Source organism: Protopterus annectens, chromosome 10.part0, assembly GCF_019279795.1.
Source record: "Protopterus annectens isolate FY-2018-M chromosome 10.part0, PAN1.0, whole genome shotgun sequence".
Classification (NCBI taxonomy): domain Eukaryota; kingdom Metazoa; phylum Chordata; order Ceratodontiformes; family Protopteridae; genus Protopterus; species Protopterus annectens.
The window spans coordinates 322125388-322150582 of record NC_056744.1 but is presented as its reverse complement, the minus strand read 5'-3'; positions in this window follow the sequence as shown (position 1 = coordinate 322150582).

Sequence of the window (25195 nt, the reverse complement as noted above, 5' to 3'; positions counted from 1 at the left end):
TGGCCAAACTTAGACCTCCGGCACCCTCTCTGTCCAACCAATGCTTTGTGTCCCTGCCCAAGTAGCTGGCTTTGAGATTTGATTGATATACCAACACACACACACACACACACACACACACACACACACACACACACACACACCTGGGAAAGGCTGGCAGAGGTTTAACAGCTATGCCCCCTTCTGCCCAGACTGTAAGGTAGTACCAGCTGCCACCAGCCACTCTTACTTATCAGCTACTATAATGGCACTTACAAAGGGTGACCAATCCTAATGTGTAATGTTACTATTATCCAAATGGTAAGTGCGACCAAGACCTGCAAGGCTATTTAAGAGTGGGCTGTGCAGTGTCACCAAATACATATGCAAGTACCCTAAGAGCTTAAATGTCTCTAAGTAAACCATATATAATTCAAGGCTCCATTCTTTAAAATTATTTTAGAGGACTCAGAAATCAACATTAGTTTTGTATTAAAAGAAACCATGCTTCACACTGATACAATATTGTGTGCTAGAGTTAAAATGAACACATTATATTGTGCTCCCTTGGCCCATACAAAAGCTGACATGTAAAGAGTCAGAGGTCATGCATGCCGCAATGAACCTATATGAAGCAGATAGACTGCTGCTGGCTGCGGTATGCTCACTCACATTATGTACTTGCTGAAATATTTTAGGACTTGATGTTCATACTGCAGCAGCAAGTTAAGGTGCTATAGTTTTATGAAACTATATTTAGTTTAGTATAATGCGGCATACCTCAGTGTATAAAGGCCTTCTTTATTTTACCAACCATACATTAGAGCAGTACAATAAGGTGAAATGACAGTTTTCATTTTTAGATATGTAACAGCGCGTAAAGCTTAATATTACAACTTTAATTCTGTTCATTTACTAGTGAAGACATTTTTGCAGCTGAATAGTGGATTCCTATATAGCCAGTGAAGGGTTTCTTCACCCCACATCTCAAATAACTTTATACAAACAACAATGATTACAAATGCCTTTGGTAAATCCGGCGTACATCCAAGATCCCCCTCGCACATGAAGAGTGAACCAAAGGACAAATAAATACTTAAACCACACCACAGATGTAAGGTGATAGCTGTCACCAGCATGACAATAGCAAGCTCCCTTCACTTCCTTGCTGTTTGAGAAAAATAAAAACTCTTAAACTTAAAATCAGAAGAAACAGTGATAAACAGTCCTAAACTTTTGATTTTAATTCCTCCTCCAATAACACACTGAAGAAAAACTTGAGCAGACTTACTCCCTGTTTTTGGCTCATTACTATACAACAGTTTGTCAATAATGATTTATGATCCTTTGTTTTCATTAATCATATGTTTACTTTCCACAAGTAAAGACATTATTAAAAAGTTGATCTGATGATGTCCAGTCAGTGGACAAAAGAGCTTAACATAAATAAAAGCTGACTGTTCACATATCTAAGTCTGCTGGAGTTATTCTTCAGAGTTTTTCTTTTATAGAACAGGAACTAATATCTGAAGGTTTGGACTATGTATTGCTGCTTCTTTTAATTCCAAATTTAATGTATTGCTGCTTCCTTTAATTCCAAATTTAAAAGTTTTTATTCACACTGGGGACCACAATCTTCTCACATAGCTACTATGTTTTAATAAACATTATACATGGACTTCAAGGTAAATTTACCTGAGAGCAACTAAATACTTTGCTTTATTGTAAACTAATTTTCCCTTTAGTCCAAGGTTTCAAGATGGTGGACAAGGTGTGTCATAGTCTGCACAATATATCCAATATAGCTAATGCATAATAGATAGATAAATACATAGATGGACGGATAGAAAGATAGATAGATAGATAGATAGATAGATAGATAGATAGATAGATAGATAGATAGATAGATAGATAGATAGATAGATAGATAGATATTTCTCATAATTTCAACCACACTGGAACCAGACATTTTTATCATTATCAATATAAAGGAACATTTAGCTTAAATGTGTTATGCACTGTCTCAACGTTATTTCTACATTACCTTTCTATACAAGTCCAAAGAGTTGTCTCCATCTGGTAAGAAGCATTACCAGAGAGCATTTCCAGCTCCTGGTCTAGGGCTTACACAGAGGATCTACTAAGGGCCCCTGGACTTCTTTCATCCAAGTCCAATAAGTTTTACCTGTGGCAAGTCCAGATAACAGTCCTAAATGGACTGTGCAGCTCTAGGTCCATGAAAATCAGTTATAGTCCTTGCTTAACTACAATGTTGCTCCTTACCAAGAGTACCTAGCTCCCTTTCATGTTTCACAACACCTGTTACACATCTTATTTACCCATAATATTGATTCTCACCATTAACAACTAGATGTGGGTTTAGCCCTTCCATTTTATAAAGAAAGCCATACAAATAACTGGCTGCATTAAACCATCAATCAGTAATCTTAAAGCAACAGAGCCTACATTCAAGTTAATAAACTCACAGTGACCTCTAAGCACAAAACTTATGAAAATAACGAGCCACTTACAAACTATATGCAAAGTACAGTCGTGTACCTACCATAATAACGAGCCACTTACATACTATATGCAAAGTACAGTCATGTACCTACCATAATAACGAGCCACTTACATACTATATGCAAAGTACAGTCGTGTACCTACCATAATAACGAGCCACTTACATACTATATGCAAAGTACAGTTGTGTACCTACCATAATAACGAGCCACTTACATACTATATGCAAAGTACAGTCGTGTACCTACCATAATAACGAGCCACTTACATACTATATGCAAAGTACAGTTGTGTACCTACCATAATAACGAGCCACTTACATACTATATGCAAAGTACAGTCGTGTATCTACCATAATAACGAGCCACTTACATACTATATGCAAAGTACAGTTGTGTACCTACCATAATAACGAGCCACTTACATACTATATGCAAAGTACAGTCGTGTACCTACCATAATAACGAGCCACTTACATACTATATGCAAAGTACAGTCGTGTACCTACCATAATAACGAGCCACTTACATACTATATGCAAAGTACAGTGTACCTACCATAATAACGAGCCACTTACATACTATATGCAAAGTACAGTCGTGTACCTACCATAATAACGAGCCACTTACATACTATATGCAAAGTACAGTCGTGTACCTACCATAATAACGAGCCACTTACATACTATATGCAAAGTACAGTCGTGTACCTACCATAATAACGAGCTACTTACATACTATATGCAAAGTACAGTCGTGTACCTACAATAATAACGAGCCACTTACATACTATATGCAAAGTACAGTCATGTACCTACCATAATAACGAGCCACTTACATACTATATGCAAAGTACAGTCGTGTACCTACCATAATAACGAGCCACTTACATACTATATGCAAAGTACAGTCGTGTACCTACCATAATAACGAGCCACTTACATACTATATACAAAGTACAGTTGTGTACCTACCATAATAACAAGCCACTTACATACTATATGCAAAGTACAGTTGTGTACCTACCATAATAACGAGCCACTTACATACTATATGCAAAGTACAGTTGTGTACCTACCATAATAGCGAGCCACTTACATACTATATGCAAAGTACAGTTGTGTACCTACCATAATAACGAGCCACTTACATACTATATGCAAAGTACAGTTGTGTATCTACCATAAATGTAGATGTTCATCATGTTTCACTGTTGCAGTCATTACACTTGGGTTGAATCCCAAAGCTGAGGTTGGGCGGCTGGGTCTAAATAGAATTAGGAGTGGCTATGAGGCCCTGCAGAACTGCAGTGGCAAAGCCTGCTCTGGATTTAGAGTAAAGAGGTAAGTGGTAGTGCTTGGTAAAAGTGTGCACTGAACTCCAAGTTGCAGCCTCCAAAATTTCCTTGGTTGGTACTCCTCTGAGAAAAGCTGCTGATGTGGCTGCTGCCCTGGTAGAATGTGGCCTAATGCCCTTAGGCACTGATTTGCCATGTTGTGCATAGCAGAAACGAATGCAGTGTCCTATCCATTTTGAAATAGTCTGCTTTGAGATAGCCTTTCCTTGTGATCCTGCAGCATATGCCACTAAAAGTTGCTCAGTCTTTCTGAAAGCTTTAGTTTTGTCCAAGTAGAAGCATAGCTGTCTGTGTATGTCCAAAGAATGCAGATGTATCTCCCCTTTATTCTGGGGATTTGGATAAAAGGTAGGCAAATGAATGGTTTGATTAAGAGCCACACTGGATACCACCTTTGGCATAAATGTTGGGTTTGTCCTTAGAGAAACCCTGTCCGGATGGAAAATGATGAAAGGTTCCACTGCCATTAATGCCTGTAACTCTGAGACTCTTCTTGCTGAAGTTATTGCTAGGCGCAGAGCTGTTTTCCATGATAAGAATTTTATCTCAGCTGTATTGACTGGCTCAAAAGGAGGCAGAGTGAGCTTTTCCAAGACAAAATCGAGGTCCCATGCAGGTATCGGTGTTCTCCTTGGGGGTCTTATGTTTTTGGCCCCTCTGAGGTACTGCCTTAGCAGTGGATTTGAAAAAATAGGTGGTTCCATATTGTAATGAGCTGAAATGGCAGAGGCATGGATCTTAATGGATGAGAAGGATAGGCCTTTATTCAGCATCTCAGTTAGGTATTGTAAAATCTGAGGAATATTTGGAACAAGCGGGTCAATTCCTTGTGCCTGATTCCAAGCACAGAATCTCTTCCATTTTTCTGCATAAGATTTTCTGGTGCTGGGCCTCCTGGCTTCCAAAATAACATCCATAACTGCTTTAGAGAGAGTTGTGCTCTGAGTGGTTATATTATTCACCAAGCAGCCAGATTTAAGGTTCTGAGTTGGCTGTGCAGGATCTGATTGTTTTGTTGGGTCAGAAGATGAGGAATTTGAGGTAAAGTACAGGCTGGGCCTTGAGACAAACTCTTCAGGATTGGGTACCAGTGCTGGCGTGGCCAGTCTGGTGCAATCAGAATAATTTTTGGCTTCTCTTGTCTGACCTTTAGGAGTACCTTGGGGAGTAGAGGCAGTGGAGGAAAGGCATATACTGTCAGGGTTTTCCAGCTGAATGATAGAGCATCCACCTTCCATGCTTGTGTGTGATAGGTCCTTGTGCAGAATCTCTGTAGTTGGCAGTTGTGAGAGGAGGCAAATAGATCTATGTCTGGGCATCCCCATTTCCTTGTTATCATGTTGAAGACTTGTGGATCTAGTTTCCACTTGTGAGGGTCCATGAGGTTTCTGCTTAGTTCATCTGCCAGAGTATTTGACTTTCCTGGCAGGAATTGTGCTTGCAGATGCACTTGATGGGCCAATGCTGTCTTCCACAAAATCATGGCTTGCCTGCAGAGGGGGTAGGAATGTGTGCCCCCTTGCTTGTTTATGTACCACATGACTGTAGTATTGTCTGTCCTTAGCAATAGTTGTCCTGGATGAAGTAGATCCTTGAAGGCTGTTAGGGCATTCTGTACAGCTAGCATCTCTTTCTGATTGATATGTAGATGCATTTGGCTTCCGGACCACATGCCCTGAATACATTTTCCTGCCATGTGTGCCCCCCAGGCATAATCTGATGCATCTGTTGTTAGAGTCTGCCTGGCTGTGGATAAAATGAATGGCTGTCCCTTGTTGTGGTGACAGGCCAGTGCCCACCATCAAAACTCCGGTTGCAGGCAGGGAATGAGGGTAATTAGTGTTTCCAGGCTGTGGCAATGTTGAGTCCAAACACTTTTTAGGTACCATTGTAGCTTCCTCATATGCAGTCTTGCATATGGAATTAGCAGAATGCAAGATGCCATGAAGCCCAAAGCCTGCAGAATTTTTCTTGCAGATAACTGGGTCTTTGTTGCCAACAGTTTGAAGTAAGAATCAGTTGCCTTTGTTTGTCTGGCATGAGATAAGCCATCTGGGCAGTTGTATTTAAGCTTGCACCCAGGAATATTATCTCTTGAGAGGGTACTAGTTTTGATTTCTTTTCGTTTACTGTGCACCCTAGGGAAATTAGTAATCTTTTTACAAATGCCAGATGCTTTAGTAGAATGTCCTTGCTCTCTGCTTGAATAAGGCAGTCGTCCAAGTAGGGATATATTTGAATTCCTCTTTGTCTGCAACATGCAATTACTGGTGCCAGGCATTTTGTGAAGACCCTGGGCGCAGTAGATAAGCCAAAGGGCAGTGCAGATAATTGGTAGTGCATTGAGCCAGCTATGAATCTGAGGTATCTTCTGCAAGATTGTCTGATTGGGACATGCAGGTATGCCTCTTTGAGGTCCAAAGTTATGAGCCAAGCCTTCTTGCCCAGCATGGGCAGAAGTTGCTGCAGTGTCAGCATCTTGTATTTTGGAATGTCCAGAAAAGTATTTAGATTAGATAGGTCCAGTATTGGTCTCCATGCTTTGTCCTTTCTGGGTACCAAGAAAAGCCTTGACTAAAATCCTTGTCCCTGTTCTTGCTGTGGTACTCGCTGAATAGCCCTCATGTCCATGAGAGATGAAATTTGATTTTGTGCCTCTGCCCATTGATTGTGTGGCAGGTCTGGCATACCTTTTGCCTTTGGAAGGGTGTGAAAATGGAACATGTAGCCCTGAGAAGCAATATTCAGAACCCATTGGTCCTGGGTGATCGTGTGCCAATTTTGTGAGAAAAGTGCTAGCTTTCCCCCTAAGGGTGCTGCCAAAAGATAAGTGCTTAGCATTGGCAGTGGGAAGTCATTGGGACTGTTTCCTATATGGTTGTGATTTGTCTTCTCCGCTTTTGGAGGCTGAAGCACCCCATTGTTTAGGTCTGCATGAGCCTTGAGTCTGAGATCTGCCTCTAGGGCATCTGTATCTGCCTCTTTGTGGCCTGTCTGACACTGGAAAGGACCAATTTTTAGAAGGCCAGTTCCTGCTAAATCTAGGTGGTTGAACCTGTAAGAAATCCTTTACAGTCTGCATAGGTTTTACTTTAGCCTACATTTTCTTTAACACCTCTTCTGCCTTAACACCAAAGTATCATGCTGTAATGGAGCATCCAATAATTTTGCTTTAACATGATCAGGCAGAGTCTTCCTTTAACCAAGCATGCCTTCAAATGACAGAGCCTGTAACTGCAGCCCTGCAAGAGGCCTCCATTGAATGAAAACTACATTGCAAAGTATGCTTTCCCACTTGTTCAGCTGCATGCAATAAATCCTACATTTCCTTGTTTTCTGGACACTCAGGGTTTGTCAGCATTTTCTGTTTAAGCAGAGACATTAGGTATTGCTGATATTTAAGCATGTGAAACTGGCAATTTAAAGCCCTTACAGCTAAAGTAGCAGAAGTGTAAACTTTTTCCCCCATCTGTCCAGTGCTCTAGAATCCCTATCAGAGGGAACATAGTTTTTTTGCAGTGGAAGCCTTGACCCCTTTGGGACCCTGAGATATAGTTTCTGGGTCAGGAGCAGGGTTTTTATAAAGAAATTTATGTGAATCTGGAACTCTGTAGTACCTATCTGGCTTAACTGGTGCAGGTGGTAAAGAATCAGGAGACAGACTGGACTCAGAAAATACGTCATCTACAATGTCTAGTACAGGAGGAATAGCAAGAGGTCTGTGTTGAGGCAATAAAATAAAATCTCTGAGCCTTTTCTTGGATTCTGAATAATCTTGGCTCTTCCAGTGGAAATGCTCCCTCATGGTGTGCAGGGTTTCCCCAAAAGAATAGTCCTCAGGAGGAGAGGCTGAAGGGATAGATTCTTCAGCATCAGAGTCCTCACAGGGAGGAAGAGAATATCCCTGTTCTGAAGAGGAATCAGATGAAATAGAAACCTGATCAGAGGAATCATAGTCAGTGTCTTGCCTAGGCCTTTTATCAGGAGGGGGAAGGGAACCCTGATCAAAGTAATTAGGTCCTCGGCCATTTTAAACATCTGTTTCTTAGGCATGGATGACTGTCCAGGAGAATGCTATACTTGTTTCTTTGTCTTTAAAGGTGTTTTAGACTTTGCCTTGGTTGCTGAAGCGGTCTTGACAGAAAGCTGTGTAGGTCTGAAAACACCCTCAGAAGCTGATGCCTGCTCAGTGGCTCTGGACCCATCTGAGGGAGTAGTTTCCGTAGGCCCAATACCTTGAGTTTCCAGAGGCCTAGTTGTCTCCACGTGGGAGTCAGAGGTGGCCTGTGGCTCTGAGGTAGCAGGTGTCAAGGGCTGTGAAAGCGCCTCACTGAGAACCGGCGAACCGGTGACTGGCCTAGAAGAGGCTTCGTCATCGGTTTTGGACCTCGGATGCCTGTCCTTTTCTTTTTCCTTGCGCTTTTTATGAACTCTGGTCATCGGCTGTTCCAACGGCATTATATAGTTAAACCTTCATCCAAAGTAATGGAAAGCAAAATCGTACCGACGCTTAATAGTGCGTTGGTTAAATCTAGCACAAAACCGACAACTAGCAACATCGTGGTCAGGGCCTAGGCAAGGAATACAGTAAGAGTGAAAATCCTTATGAGGTATTTGCTTCCCACAAGAAATACAATTGTTAACTTTTACTGACATCAGTCTGGAGCAAGAAAATGTTTCCCCAATGGGGTACTTAGCTTTATTGAAGACTTTGGATCTGAAATTCAATTTTGAAAATCTCAGGAGTCGGCCGACCGGCACTTGCAAATTGCTTTTGCTTCGGGCACCGTGCGGCAAGAAAGACTGAAGAAAATGGCATTGGCTGTATCTTATATACCCTGGCACTCTGATGTCAGGGAAGAGGCGACAGCAACCGATGCCAGACCAGGACTTTGGAATTCAGGCTGACTGCGGGTAGCCTGCCAGCAGGATAACCTAAGTGTAATGACTGCAACAGCGAAACACGATGAACATCAATAGTTATGTATTTTTCACCTTGATTAACCAAACATGCTATATTACCCTCCATCGCAAAACAATTAAGGTTGAATTCCACTAGCTGGGGTGTAGGACCTGGACAACGTATCAAATAATACATAAGTCTGAGATTTACATCTTATAATTTGCCAGTACAAAACACAAAAATGAAAGAAACCACTTCCCTCTCAAATAACACAAAAGGACATCTCGGCTAGAGCTGCAGTTTTCTTAACAGACCGAAGTATTCTGTTACAGACAGAAGTATTCTGTTGACCTATTTCCCTTTCTACTGAGACACTATTTCTCTTAAAAACAGCTTCAGTAATCCTATCCATATTTTATATCACGTCTTATTTAGAGAGTACAACTGCACATACCATAGTAACAGAATTTTTTTTGTTCTCTTCAGAATAGGGTATCATGGAAATGTGTCACTTGAGACAAACACAGTTACTTTTTTCCAGAATGATACTCCTTGCTTCGGTCGTTTTACCACTAATAGACATTTTAACTTTGGTCCATAGTTAAAGTATATGAAGGAGATAATTGCACATTTTTTCATTTGGTTTCATCTGGTAAACAAATGCACTGAGCCTTCCACTTAGTATAACGAGTCCTAGCTATTTTATTAAATTCTTATTTGGCCTTTGAAAATCCTTTGATCCTGGTTCCTGAATAAACTCGCGCTCAGTATCTATATTAGCGAAGTGCACATTATGTTCAGGGTTCGCTATTTAACTCTTCACTTTCTTTTTTAGACTTTTCTATTCTTCGGCCATTTTTAGCACTATAAGTAACAAGCTGTCCAGCTGTGTCCACTACAGTATCTACAGGCTCTGTCCATTTTCTCTATACCAATTATTGCTACTAGGTCCTTAGTACTAGCCAAAAGGTCAGATATTACTAATGCCACCTTCGAGGTTTTGTGGGATTCCACTGTTTTACCAGAGCTACCCTAGCTTTGTTATATTCCTAGGAGCTGCATAGAGTTCTTTCTATGACCACTAACATGTGCATGAGATGGACTCAGTTTGTTTGCCTCCTTTTCTATCTATTGTTTTCTCCTTAGGTTTCCTAACAGGACCCCTTTGGTCAGCTTTTTAATGCTGGTCTGAAGGTACCTTAGAATAGAATATGGTGTGCCTTGCATTCAACATCAAACATTGGCATAGGAGCATATTTTCCTATGCTATTTTCTCAAACATCCTTGCTCTTTTGTTTTTCTCTTGTTTGGACAAACTGGCTAACAAAAGTTCCACTGATTTGTAATATTCCGATTTATTCTGACAGAAAGAAGGCAGGACCCTGATCAATATATGTATCTCTTTTTCTTTCCAAACACTAGTAAGTGTCTTACGTTCATTACTTATTTCTTTTCTATCCAATCTTTTTTCCGTCTTTATTATGAGCCACCTCTTCCCTACATCAGTATTAGCATTTTTGGACAATGCATGAGCATTTTCTTTGTACTGATTTGGGACTTAAACCCTTCCATCACTTCACCTTTAGTTCTTGTGTTAATATTGTGTTTCATCGTATCATAGGAAATTATGTGATATGGTTCAGGGACCAGACCATAACTAGGGCAGAGTGAAGGGCACAAGCTATTGGGGTGGGCATAATCATCACGTATGAATGGGGCACGTGCGCAGCATTAATTTATGAAGCATTGAGGATATTGCAACTTCATGAAAGAGTGCATGGGGCACGTGCACAGCATTAATTTATGAAGCATTGAGGATATTGCAACTTCATGAAAGAGTGCATGGGGCACGTGCGCAGCATTAATTTATGAAGCATTGAGGATATTGCAACTTCATGAAAGAGTGCATGGGGCACATGCGCAGCATTAATTTATGAAGCATTGAGGATATTGCAACTTCATGAAAGAGTGCATGGGGCACGTGCGCAGCATTAATTTATGAAGCATTGAGGATATTGCAACTTCATGAAAGAGTGCTGATACTGCAGTAATGATCATGTAGTAAAAAGGTACACATTTGCAGGAGTTCAGGGCAGCTTCTTTTTTCACTCCTCAACTTTGAGTTAATGGTGCACCACTACCGGGGCACCAGATGATGTACTTATGGTTCTGCCAGGGACAGACTCCAAACATCTCACAAGGCAATTTTCTTTTTTTTTTTGCTTTCTGTACATTTTTACTTATAGCATTTTCTTTATTCATTTATTTGCTTACTTATTTTCGCTCTCTCTCCAAAACTTACACATCTCCTTTCCACTGTATCCTGCTTTTCCCCTTTTTTCTGGCAGAAATATAAACATTAACAGTTTTTTTTTGTTTCTTTACTGGAATCTCACTAATCATCCTGAATTCTCTGTCAGGAATTATTAACAGGCAGTATATTATTTTCTTCAAGCATGCACTTAGATACTTCATGTTTCCTAGGCGCACACCTGTCTTTTTCACTATAAAAACTTATGTTAATCGTAAGCTTCTCTTTCTTATTACACCTTTGTTGTGGAGAGTTTCCCTTCTTTAGGACTGTCTGTTTCATCATGGCAGTAAGTTCAGAACTCTGCTTAGGATATACATTTTTGACCCCCCCCCCCCAGTAATTATTGAGCAGGCAAATTATCGAATAGCATAACGTCAAACTCAAAAGTTCAAAACTGCAAAATATTGAAGAATGCTGCTAGCTGTTTGCCTGACTTTGCAGTACAGTGGAGATTGGGGTTTTGTTCTTTCTCAGCTGTAGTATAATCTCTGAGTTGGTATTTATAATTAGCAGGGGTGTGGGCTGTACATATGGCCCTGGCCGTCTTGCATAAAAGCTATTTTAGATGTGTTTTGTAGGTCATTATTTTGCAGCTTTTTTAGTTTTCTGCAGTTTGATGATTTGTATCTCTGATAATTTAAAACAGATCTCTTTTTCTAATTTATAGTTCTTTCTCATCACTGTTTAGCCCTATCCTTACAGACTGAGTTAAGAAGCTATTTGCTTAGCTTTATATAATTTATATCTAGTTTTTCAGACTCTGGATATTCAAAAATGTCTATTTTCTTGACTGTACATATTTCTTTATTTCTATTTTACTCTGGGCTTCTCCATTCTCAGTGACACTATATCTCAGTTTCTATACTATCCTTCCTTTGTACTGACATTTGCTTTGTGTTGGGTCTCAGCACCAACCCCCTAATTCTCTGTTTCTAAAGGACATGCTGCACCCTTCACCTTGTTTGCATGTCAAGCTTTTTGACGTTTCTTAACAGCAGGGTTTTGATTACACATGGAAGCATTTTGCCTTCAAACCCTACCCTATTTCAGTTTCTTTAGCAGCATCCACATTCTTACACTTTTTACAGCAGACAATGCAGTGAATATTTCTTTCCACTTTTCAATGTGTCTGCTTTTTCTGTATCTGGATTAACATTTTTACTGGTGCCCAAACTTGCAAATCGTCTGTTCAGTCAATGGTGGCATTCTTTACAGCAATATATGTCACACATTGCCACATTGATACCCCCAGCTTGAAGCCATCAGCTTCAGGCCCACTAGATGAGTTGTGAGCCATAGACAGGCCATCAGCATGGTGAAAACACAAGTGCAGGTTATGCAGTTTTGTAAATTGTAATGATTGTAAGGATAATGTCCATTTCAATAGCTTTATGTTACCATCTTACTATTGATTTAAGCATATTGGATGTGTGCTCTGTCATCATTATGAACTCCCAGCCAAGGTGGTAATACATAGCGGGGTGAAAACTCACTTGATCTCCAAGCATTCCTGTCAATTGTGGAAAATTTAGTGTCTGCCTTATTGAACTTGTGACTCAGGAAAATATGGCTGTTCATGATAAACAGTGAGTCAAAACTGTTATCACAAAACAGCAAGATCACTTGAATGTAAAGATCAGTCAAAGTAAAAAAATGTATTAAAAAAGCATTTTAGCATGGGACAAGCCAACTTTATATATATATATATATATATATATATATATATATATATATATATATATATATATATATATATATATATATATATATATATATATATATATATATATATATATATATATACATCAATCCAATGATACCTCCTCTCAGAGAAAAGAGAAATTCACAAGACACTGCAACCTACTGTGGGAAAAATCTGGTAATTGCCATGAATCTAATGTTTACTTGCACTATGTTTTACAGTTAGACAAAGTTTATTCCAATTCCTTACAATAAACTGTGATATAAAATTCAATCTTTTAACAGTTTTTTGACCACCTTACTTTTCAGATTATCTCTTAATGTTTCTCAAAGCCCAATCATTGCATATCCGCATCAACAAATTCCTTCTAAGCCAGACATAGTCTGCTTGTGATTAAAGAATAGATTATTGAAAATACACATCAATAATGTAGAATTAACCCATTTACTAAATTAAGCATATTGAAATTCTTTTAGATCATTTTCTCCATATCCCTTCAATCAAAAGAATATCTCCTTTGGAATGTGAACAGATCAAAGAATTTTGTTTAGTTTCATAACATCTGTAACATATATTTTGTTTAATAATTCAGGAGGTCTAGAGGCTAGACATCTAGATATGAGGCCTACTACGTTCAAACCGTTAGATTTTACATAATTGATTTTTATATCTTTGAAAAGCATGCCACCGGTGATGAAATTTCCCAGATATTTGTATATACCAGCAATGCTGACAATCAGAGTGCTTTAATGATGACACCACCATCTCTGTACTTACAAAAGGACCATCAGGATTAATGTTATAGCCACTATGAGATGCAACAAGTAATTCTGGGAAATAAGCTCACAGGATGGTAAAGTGGACAGAAGTGTTTAACTCGTACGATTTTTGCTTAATGAATCATTCGTTGGTTGGCTATGTTGTGTCCGATACAGTTTAATGAATCATTCGTTGGTTGGCTATGTTGTGTCCAATTCAATTTAATGAATCATTCGTTGGTTGGCTATGTTGTGTCCGATTCAGTGATATGCAATGTTTCAGGCTGCTGTGTGTCCATTTCATTTTGGAATTAAATAAAGTGGCCGCTTCTTGGGGGTTACTCACAAACTGGTATTCATCTTTTAATTATATCCCCCAGGTGTACTTGTCATAGACACAGTTTTTACATTGTTGTAGAACTGCTTTCATGTGACATCTGTTTTAATTAAGATTACTTCATAATTTGCCTTGGCAGATTGAATAGCAAGCTTCACCTTTATATATATTTTATTGTAAGAAGATTCAGAACACTTACTTCCATACCTTTTATATATATATTTATTTTCTTCATTTATATTTCTAATATCAGTAGCTGAACATGTAGTACACTTGCCTTTGGGTTCTATTCCCGTACTAAGTGACTGGATTGCTTACACTAAAGTTTTGCTAAATGGTATACATTCAGACTGAGGTTTATATACATAAACATTCTGTAATACATTTTTTCAGCACCAGAATTACTGCTACAACATCTTCTATCTCTGCCAGTAAGTGGCTATTTTATGGACTATTTGATGGCTTATTTTACAACGTGGCTACTACCCTGCTTGAATTTTTTAAGGCTAAAATTTCCTCTTTCAGTTTCAATTACTGAACATTTTTTAAAGCTAAAATTCCCATTTCCAGTTTTAATTACTTGAAGTAAAATGACTTGTGAACCTATTACTTTTAATTTATATAAAAAAAGATTTGTATTTGGCTATAAGTTCTCTCTCATTTCAGAAACTAAAACAAAGAACATTTTGACCATAAATAATTGTATACTTTACAGTTATTATGTTGCATTATTGTTAGTGTTATTTTAGTAGTTATTTTCTACTGTTAATTGTAAATAGGGGCTTAATATTTATCATGATTATTACTGTTTCAGATGAAATAATTGATCTTGCACTTAGAGAAGCATTTTGTGATACCAAAAATTAATTAAAAATGACATTGGGCCCAATTCCAAAAGACTTGCTCTCAGTATAAGTGACCACTTACACTGACAGCAGGCTGACAGCAGGTCACTTGGAATGTAATTCCCAGTATAAGCCCGTTGATGGATAAACCTTACAATAAAGCCACTTACACCGAAAACAAGACTTTTGGAATATTTCTCCTGGTGTAAGTCTGTTTTTAGATAGGTCTTGCACTAAGAATAAGTCTCGAGTCCATTGTAATGTTATATATTAACCAACAAGAAAATTAGTTCTAAATCATTTCCAAAAATAAAAATGTTAAGTAATTAAACTGCATTTTTAAAGTTATTCATGATATACTCAACATTATTGAGGATTGCTGTAATTCTTAAGTTGTTTGCCTTGTAGTCACAAGCTACAGGGTTTGATTCTCACATTTTAAAGGGAAAATGGCTAGGTTTAAAATAGTCCAAAGAGCAGCGAGCCTTCTACCTATCTATGACTCTATGAGTCATGTGGTTTTCTTACATGACAATATGTTAATGTGAGGCGAGCTATGAAATTACGTTATCTTCAGTGAGTCATATAAGTTCAGAAATAATATGTGAAAGGTTCAAGGCAAGGTAAGGAAATGCCAACATAATTTGCAAAAACCTACTGTGTGAAAACAATATGATTTTGTAAGAAAGGAGATGTGTGCAATTTTACTTTGTGAAGATAAAGAATACTGGTAATGCGTTTTAAACCAGCAATAATAGTATAAAAAGTATTTACCTTCCCCGCTGGCAAGAGACTGGCCTACAGGGTGATTAATGATTTACCACTTGATGTTTTCTGTTTTAGCCATACCTGTGAAAGAATTCAGATGGTGTTTGTAGATATGAGGTGCCTTTCTGAGCAGTTGCTGCACTGATAATAATGACAGTCTCTAGAAATGACATTTTTGGCTTTGCTGAATAAGTATCTGATTTACTGTTATTTAACCTAACAGTAGTGCAATGAATATGTTCACCAGATACAGTGTAGATAGTTTTATTTTACCATCACCCTTTGCGTGTCATAAGCATCAGTCAGTCATACATTGTAACTGGCCACAGCAACTCATTTCTATTCAGCGTTAAATAAAAACGAATGCGATGCACATTAGAGATATACATTATGTCTACTCAAAATCGATACGTCTACAAAAATAATTTCCTTACAACTCTCATTGAAGACATTCTTAATCAAAATTTGAAAATAACAGCTACATCCAGAAAATTTGAAAATAACAGCTACAGCCAGAAAATTTGAAAATGACATTCTTCATAAAAAATATGCCCAAGTCTAAATTTTTGAACCAACTATAACTAAACAATAAAAGTAATAAACCCGAACACAACTTTTACTGTACTGCTGGAATAAAAGCACAAAATTATATAATTTTACTAAAAATGTTAAAAACTACTTTAGGAGTGTAATAAAAAACCACTCGACATATAATGCTCAGAGAAATTTATATAAACCACATTAAAATAAATAAATGGCTGCTGATCAATAACCTGCATTGCATGAAACTTGCTTTCTAAACCCAGAGTGCAAGATATTTCTGGTTTTACACAAGAGACCCCAATAACTTCAGTCATAATTTAATTGCTGGCATCTCCATATATTTAGAGATTCTGGTTGTTAAAGAGTTAGAATGTCTGTTTTTTTCCATTTTAAATCTGGGTTTCACATCCTGACATATTTCTATGAACTTTACACTTCTACATTCCATAAACTGTAGGGGAACAGTATATAATGGATTCAAGTGAGACCATGCAGGAAAAGTCTCCAGGAATTTCAGTCCAGCCTGTCAATAACCCACACAAAATCAAAATATGAAACAACTCCAAGATCCCACTGATGGAAATTGAATCAAATGTGCTTGAAATGTAGCTGATATTTATACCCCACTTCATGAACAACTTTGTTAAATTAAATCAGCAAATGCTTAACTTAGCGAACGCTGTTTAATCAACCCTTTTTGTTTGAAATGGTGAAATCCTGAAAGCACGGAACAGTGATTTTTTTCCCCAGGGGAAAAAAAAAAAATCACTGGACCATTTTTGGAACTTTGCCATTTTCTCCACTGTGGTGCAATCTCGGAGTTGGTATATTTAAGTATGGGGTGTGTGGGGGGCACAGCCCCCCCCCCACATCAGGGGGGGAGAAGCCTCCACTTTATATTTTTATTTTTTTACAGAGCCGCATTTTTCCCTGTTCCGTGTGTTCAGCCTTTAGGTGTTTCAACATATTTCGGTCGATTATACAGCATTTGCTAAGTTAAGCATTCGCTGATATAACATAGACCCACTTAACTGGGTCGATAATAGAACTCGAATGTTTGAAAGTTCGACTACCATATGGTCAACACTGTATGATCAAACTTGCAAATGTTTGACTATCTAATAAAAAAAATAAACTATACAAAACACCTACCTAAACGATCTAAGCAGGGGGGCAAACCACCCTGCATCCCCACATCCCCTGCTCTTTAAATATACCAACTCCGAGATCGCACTGTAGTGCAGAAAAGGGAAATCTTCCCATTCCATGCTGTACAGACATCTCCGTTACAATGTTTCAACATTCAAAAATCTGATCATAAGATGTCGACCATATCAGATTTGGAATTTTGAATGTTCAAGCATTAAATATAGACCCTTCTTACCCTTAAACTTTTCTGCCAGAACCTGAACTTGAAAATCTTTTTTTTCATGAAAAGAGAATGAAATATGGATGTGTCATACCAGATGAGGACCAGGGAATAATGACTGAAAATGAAAACAACATCCATGAATCGAAATAGAAGAAGCCAAGTGCATTGCGACACCTTTCCATCTAACTACAGTACATGGACATTTTTTTTTATTTATTTAACATTTTGTTGACCGGGAATGTCCGACTAGGTTCCACAGAGCCTGTTTTTTTAGTAGGGGGAGAAATGAAATGACAAAGAGAAATGCAAGGAGGGCATTCACAGAATTCTTACTAAGCCCTGCAACACAAAATTTTATAATTTCCCCCAAAATGAACCAGCAGCGCTAAAAAGGCTTAACAAAAGGAAGATGGTGATGAAGGCAAACAAGGGCAGGGGTGTTTTCATCACTAACATTAATTCCTACAGCCAGAAATTTGCAGCAATTTTGGCAAATCAGTATTTTTAACAAACAATTGATATTGGTGATATCATCCAAGCCTACATCTGTTTATTATTTGTTAATTTATTTATTTATTTGACATTTATTGACTGGGAAATCCAACTGAGCTAGTGCCCTTTTCCACCAGAGGCCCAGGGAGAAGGGCTCCACAGAAGAAACAAAAATTACATAAGTGTTCCTGCTTTCATCCCACTTAAATTTAAATAACTACCCATTGAACCCTCTATACTCTTTCACTTCACACTACCCTAGAACTATTATTTTTCCATTGCTACTAAATCAAACTTAAGCTACTTCTCAGTTTCAGTAATTCTTCTCTCTACTCCTTGTATGTAAATATTGTAAATATCAAGTAACCTCAGACCTCGATATTACAGACAGTTGAAACTTGCTGCTCTGAAGGGAAACTACTGAAAATCTGTTTTATCTACTTTCCTTAATGATGTTTTATGAGGTATACTGTATGCATTTGCTTTTTTACTAACTGTATGAATGTAATTATACATGTATTTTTTTACCTTCAACACTACATAACTTAGATTGTATTCGCATTGCTTATGGAGCTTTTCTCCCCGGGCCTCCATTGAAAATGGGCACATTCTGGCCCAGTGGACTTCCCCAGTAATCAAACTGGAAATAAAATAAATAAATAAATAAATTACATAGTTGCAGTTCATATTACTCACAGAAAAATATGCAATGTATGTCAGGGTAAGTATAAAATACAGCAACTACCAAACACCAAAGAACAATAAATTACCACCGGTCAGTAATCCAAAGTATACAATACAACTGAAACCTAAAGAAAAGGACAATTACTCACATGCATAGAGAGAAAATACAATTATCTTAAATTCACTAATACAATCATATAGAGACAGGAATACAAGTTAGGTTGTGAACACAAGATTGGCTGCTCTTAACTCAGTTGATCTCCTCAAAGATGATCTAGTTAATTTCCTCACAGTCACCCATCTGAGGATACTCCATTTTGTTTCCATTCCTAAGTCAAACAAAAAACTGTCTGACCCTTCCATATCATCCAGTGGTAGCAGGGGGAGGCTCTGCCACTGAAACCCTTTCATTTATTTGAAATTCAAAATCTAATAAATTGCCAGAAATTCTCTGTCTTACCTCTTAGACACATTGGATTTAATGAAAGAGGACCGAGAAATAAGGATCAAGCCAGGCACTCTGTTAGGGACCGCTGATGTGGAAGCACTTTACATGGTACTGCCAGATAAATACTGCTTTGAGACAATGAAATAATTCATGGGGTACAAGAATTTCCACCAAACCCAGAGAAATACTCATGGTGCTTAAAAAACGGGTCCCTGTTAAATTGCCGAACATTTCAAAGTTTGAATATCATATGGTCGACACCATATGATCGAACTTTGAAAAGTTTGAAGGTGAAAGGCAATGTCTCTGTATGCACAGAATGGGAACATTTCCCTTTTCTGCACTGAAGTGCGGTCTCGGAGTTAGTATATTTAAGTAGGGGGATGCAGGGGGGCGTGCCCTGCTGCTCAGGGGGTTAAGGTAAGTTTTTTTTTTTTACTTTTTTGTTATATATTCAAGGTTTCAAGTTTCGCTCATATGTTGTCGAACATATGAGGTTCGAAATTTTGAAGTTTCAAATATATAATATAGACCCCTTGAAAACAGCTACTTCCATTTTAACCAAAGATGGTACAAACAAACAAGAGGAATAGCCATGGGAGCAGCAACATGCCCCAAACCTTAGCCAAGTGGGATGAAAAGACCACATACACATCTCAGTATTTCCCACGTGTGAACTGTTGATATTGCTTTATTAACAATATTTTCATCACATGGAACAGCTCATTGGACAAGCTTAAAGAGTTATTTGATGACAATGAAAATTCTACAAACTCCCTGCATTTAATAACCACAACAGCTTTGAAAAGGTAGAATTTATGGATCTCACTGTTTATAAAAAGAAAATGATTCCATGTTAAACAATAACCTTTTAGAAAACACACATGTGAAAATCTGTTACATGTGAACAGTATGCCGCCTAAATCATCATCAACATTCCCCCTTTTCCCATTTTCTACATGCAGTCAGAGTATCATGTTAACTGTCACCATCTCTCTTGAATTAATGCTACACTCCTGCTTTCTTCGACACTTATGCCTGATTGTCGCACATCTTCTTTCACACAATCCATCCACCTCTTTGCTGGATGTCCTCGATTCCTCTTACCGTCTTCCTGTTTGTTTCAAATCTTCTTCAACAGATTGTCTTCTGCTTTTCTGCACATGTCTGAAACACTGCAATCTGTTCTCTTTGATCTGTTCTGCAATTGGAGCTACTTTGGCATCTGCTCTTATGTCCTCATTTCTTCATCTGTCCCACAGTGTGCATCCTACCACCTTTCTTAGGTATTTCTTTCAATCGCCTCTAGCTTCTTCATCTGCTCTGCCTTTACTGCTCAGGTTTTTGTACCATACAGCAGTATTAGTCGCACCACTGTCTTGTGCACCTTACATAGTACTAGTCGCACCACTGTCTTGTACACCTTACTTAGTATTAGTCGCACCACTGTCTTGTGCACCTTACATAGTACTATTCGCACCAGTGTCTTGTACACCTTATTCGCACCACTGCCTTGTACACCTTACTTAGTACTAGTCGCACCACTGCCTTGTACACCTTACTTAGTACTAGTCACACCACTGTCTTGTACACCTTACTTAGTACTAGTCGCACCACTGCCTTGTACATCTTACTTAGTACTAGTCGCACCTCTGTCTTGTACACCTCACTTAGTACTAGTCACACCACTGTCTTGTACACCTTACTTAGTACTAGTCGCACCACTGTCTTGTACACCTTACTTAGTACTAGTCACACAACTGCCTTGTACACCTTACTTAGTACTAGTCACAACACTGCCTTGTACACCTTACTAAGTACTAGTTGCACCACTGTCTTGTACACCTTACCTAGTACTAGTCGCACCACTGTCTTGTACACCTTACTTAGTACTAATCGCAACACTGTCTTGTACACCTTACTTAGCACTAGTCACACCACTGTCTTGTACACCTTACTTAGTACTAGTCACACCACTGTCTTGTACACCTTACTTAGTACTAGTCGCACCACTGTCTTGTACACCTTACTTAGTACTAGTCGCACCACTGTCTTGTACACCTTACTTAGTACTAGTCGCACCACTGTCTTGTACACCTTACTTAGTACTAGTCACACCACTGTCTTGTACACCTTACTTAGTATTAGTCTCACCACTGTCTTTTGCACCTTACTTAGTATTAGTCACACCACTGTCTTGTACACCTTACTTAGTACTAGTCGCACCACTGTCTTGTACACCTTACTTAGTACTAGTCACACCACTGTTTGTACACCTTACTTAGTACTAGTCGCACCACTGTCTTGTACACCTTACTTAGCACTAGTCGCACCACTGTCTTGTACACCTTACTTAGTACTTGTCGCACCACTGTCTTGTACACCTTACTTAGTACTAGTCGCACCACTGTCTTGTACACCTTACTTAGTACTAGTCGCTACACTGTCTTGTACACCTTACTTAGTACTAGTCACACCACTGTTTGTACACCTTACTTAGTACTAGTCACACCACTGTCTTGTACACCTTACTTAGTACTAGTCGCACCACTGTCTTGTGCACCTTACTTAGTACTAGTCAAACCACTGTTTGTACACCTTACTTAGTACTAGTCACACCAGTGTCTTGTACACCTTACTTAGTACTGGACACATCACTATCTTGTACACCTTACTTAGTACTAGTCACACCACTGTCTTGTACACCTTACTTAGTACTAGTCGCACCACTGTCTTGTACACCTTACCTAGTACTAGTCGCACCAATGTCTTGTACACCTTACTTAGCACTGGTCACACCACTGTCTTGTACACCTTACTTAGTACTAGTTGCACCACTGTCTTGTACACCTTACTTAGTACTAGTCACACCACTGTCTTGTACACCTTACTTAGTACTAGTCACACCACTGTCTTGTACACCTTACTTAGTACTACTCACACCACTGTCTTGTACACCTTACTTAGTACTAGTCACACCACTGTCTTGTACACCTTACTTAGTACTAGTCACACAACTGCCTTGTACACCTTACTTAGTACTAGTCACACCACTGCCTTGTACACCTTACTAAGTACTAGTCACACCACTGTCTTGTACACCTTACTATTACGAGTCACACCACTGTTTCATACACCTTACTTAGTACTAGTCACCACTGTCTTGTACACCTTACTTAGTACTAGTCACACCACTGTCTTGTACATCTTACTTAGTACTAGTCACACCACTGTCTTGTGCACCTTACTTAGTACTAGTCACACCACTGTCTTGTACACCTTACTTAGTACTAGTCGCACCACTGTCTTGTACACCTTACTTAGTACTAGTCGCACCACTGCCTTGTACATCTTACTTAGTAATAGTCGCACCTCTGTCTTGTACACCTTACTTAGTACTAGTCGCACCACTGTCTTGTACACCTTACTTAGTACAAGTCACACCACGTCTTGTCCACCTTATTTAGTACTAGTCGCATCACTGTCTTGTACACCTTACTTAGTACTAGTTGCACCACTGTATTGTACACCCAACTTAGTACCAGTTGCACCACTGTCTTGTACACCTTACTTAGTACTAGTCGCACCACTGTCTTGTACACCTTACTTAGCACTAGTCGCACCACTGTCTTGTACACCTTACTTAGTACTAGTGGCACCACTGTTTTGTACACCTTACTTAGTACTAGTTGCACCACTGTCTTGTACACCTTACTTAGTACTAGTCGCACCACTGTCTTGTACACCTTACTTAGTACTAGTCGCACCACTGTCTTGTACACCTTACTTAGTACTAGTCACTCCACTGTCTTGTGCACCTTACTTAGTACTAGTCATGCCACTGTCTTGTGCACCTTACTTAGTACTAGTCACCACTGTCTTGTACACCTTACTTAGTACTAGTCACACCACTGTCTTGTGCACCTTACTTAGTACTGGTCACACCACTGTCTTGTACACCTTACTTAGTACTAGTCACACCACTGTCTTGTGCACCTTACTTAGTACTAGTCGCACCACTGTCTTGTGCACCTTACTTAGTACTAGTCACACCACTGTCTTGTACACCTTACTTAGTACTAGTCACACCACTGTCTTGTACACCTTACTTAGTACTAGTCGCACCACTGTCTTGTACACCTTACTTAGTACTAGTCACACCACTGTCTTGTACACCTTACTTAGTACTAGTCACACCACTGTTTGTACACCTTACTTAGTACTAGTCGCACCACTGTCTTGTACACCTTACTTAGTACTGGTCACATCACTGTCTTGTACACCTTACTTAGTACTAGTCACACCACTGTCTTGTACACCTTACTTAGTACTAGTCGCAGCACAGTGTTGTGCACCTTACTTAATACTAGTCGCAGCACTGTCTTATACAACTTACTTAGTACTAGTCGCACCACTGTCTTGTACACCTTACTTAGTACTAGTCACACCACTGTCTTGTACACCTTACTTAGTACTAGTCGCACCACTGTCTTGTGCACCTTACTTAGTACTAGTCACACCACTGTCTTGTGCACCTTACTTAGTACTAGTCGCACCACTGTCTTGTACACCTTACTTAGTACTAGTCACACCACTGTCTTGTACACCTTACTTAGTACTAGTCACACCACTGTCTTGTACACCTTACTTAGTACTAGTCACACCAGTGTCTTGTACACCTTACTTAGTACTAGTCACCCAACTGTTTGTACACCTTACTTAGTACTACTCGCACCACTGTCTTGTACACCTTACTTAGTACTAGTCACACCACTGTCTTGTGCACCTTACTTAGTACTAGTCACACCACTGTCTTGTGCACCTTACTTAGTACTGGTCACACCACTGTCTTGTACACCTTACTTAGTACTAGTCACACCACTGTCTTGTACACCTTACTTAGTACTAGTTGCACCACTGTCTTGTACACTTTACTTAGTACTAGTCACACCACTGTCTTGTACACCTTACTTAGTACTAGTCACACCACTGTCTTGTACACCTTACTTAGTACTAGTCACACCACTGTCTTGTACACCTTACTTAGTACTAGTCACACCACTGTCTTGTGCATCTTACTTAGTACTAGTCACACCACTGTCTTGTACACCTTACTTAGTACTAGTCACACCACTGTCTTGTACACCTTACTTAGTACTAGTCACACCACTGTCTTGTACATCTTACTTAGTACTAGTCGCACCACTGTCTTGTGCATCTTACTTAGTACTAGTCGCACCACTGTCTTGTACACCTTACTTAGTACTAGTCACACCACTGTCTTGTACACCTTACTTAGTACTAGTCGCACCACTGTCTTGTACACCTTACTTAGTACTAGTTGCACCACTGTCTTGTACACCTTACTTAGTACTAGTCACACCACTGTCTTGTACACCTTACTTAGTACTAGTCACACCACTGTCTTGTACACCTTACTTAGTACTAGTCACACCACTGTCTTGTACACCTTACTTAGTACTAGTCACCACTGTCTTGTACACCTTACTTAGTACTAGTCACACCACTGTCTTGTACACCTTACTTAGTACTAGTCGCACCACTGTCTTGTACACCTTACTTAGTACTAGTCACACCACTGTCTTGTACACCTTACTTAGTACTAGTCACACCACTGTCTTGTACACCTTACTTAGTACTAGTCGCACCACTGTCTTGTACACCTTACTTAGTACTAGTCACACCACTGTCTTGTACACCTTACTTAGTACTAGTCACACCACTGTCTTGTGCACCTTACTTAGTACTAGTCACACCACTGTCTTGTACACCTTACTTAGTACTAGTCACACCACTGTCTTGTACACCTTACTTAGTACTAGTCACACCACTGTCTTGTACACCTTACTTAGTACTAGTCACACCACTGTCTTGTACACCTTACTTAGTACTAGTCACACCACTGTCTTGTACACCTTACTTAGTACTAGTCGCACCACTGTCTTGTGCACCTTACTTAGTACTAGTCGCACCACTGTCTTGTACACCTTACTTAGTACTAGTCACACCACTGTCTTGTACACCTTACTTAGTACTAGTCACACCACTGTCTTGTACACCTTACTTAGTACTAGTCACACCACTGTCTTGTACACCTTACTTAGTACTAGTCGCACCACTGTCTTGTACACCTTACTTAGTACTAGTCGC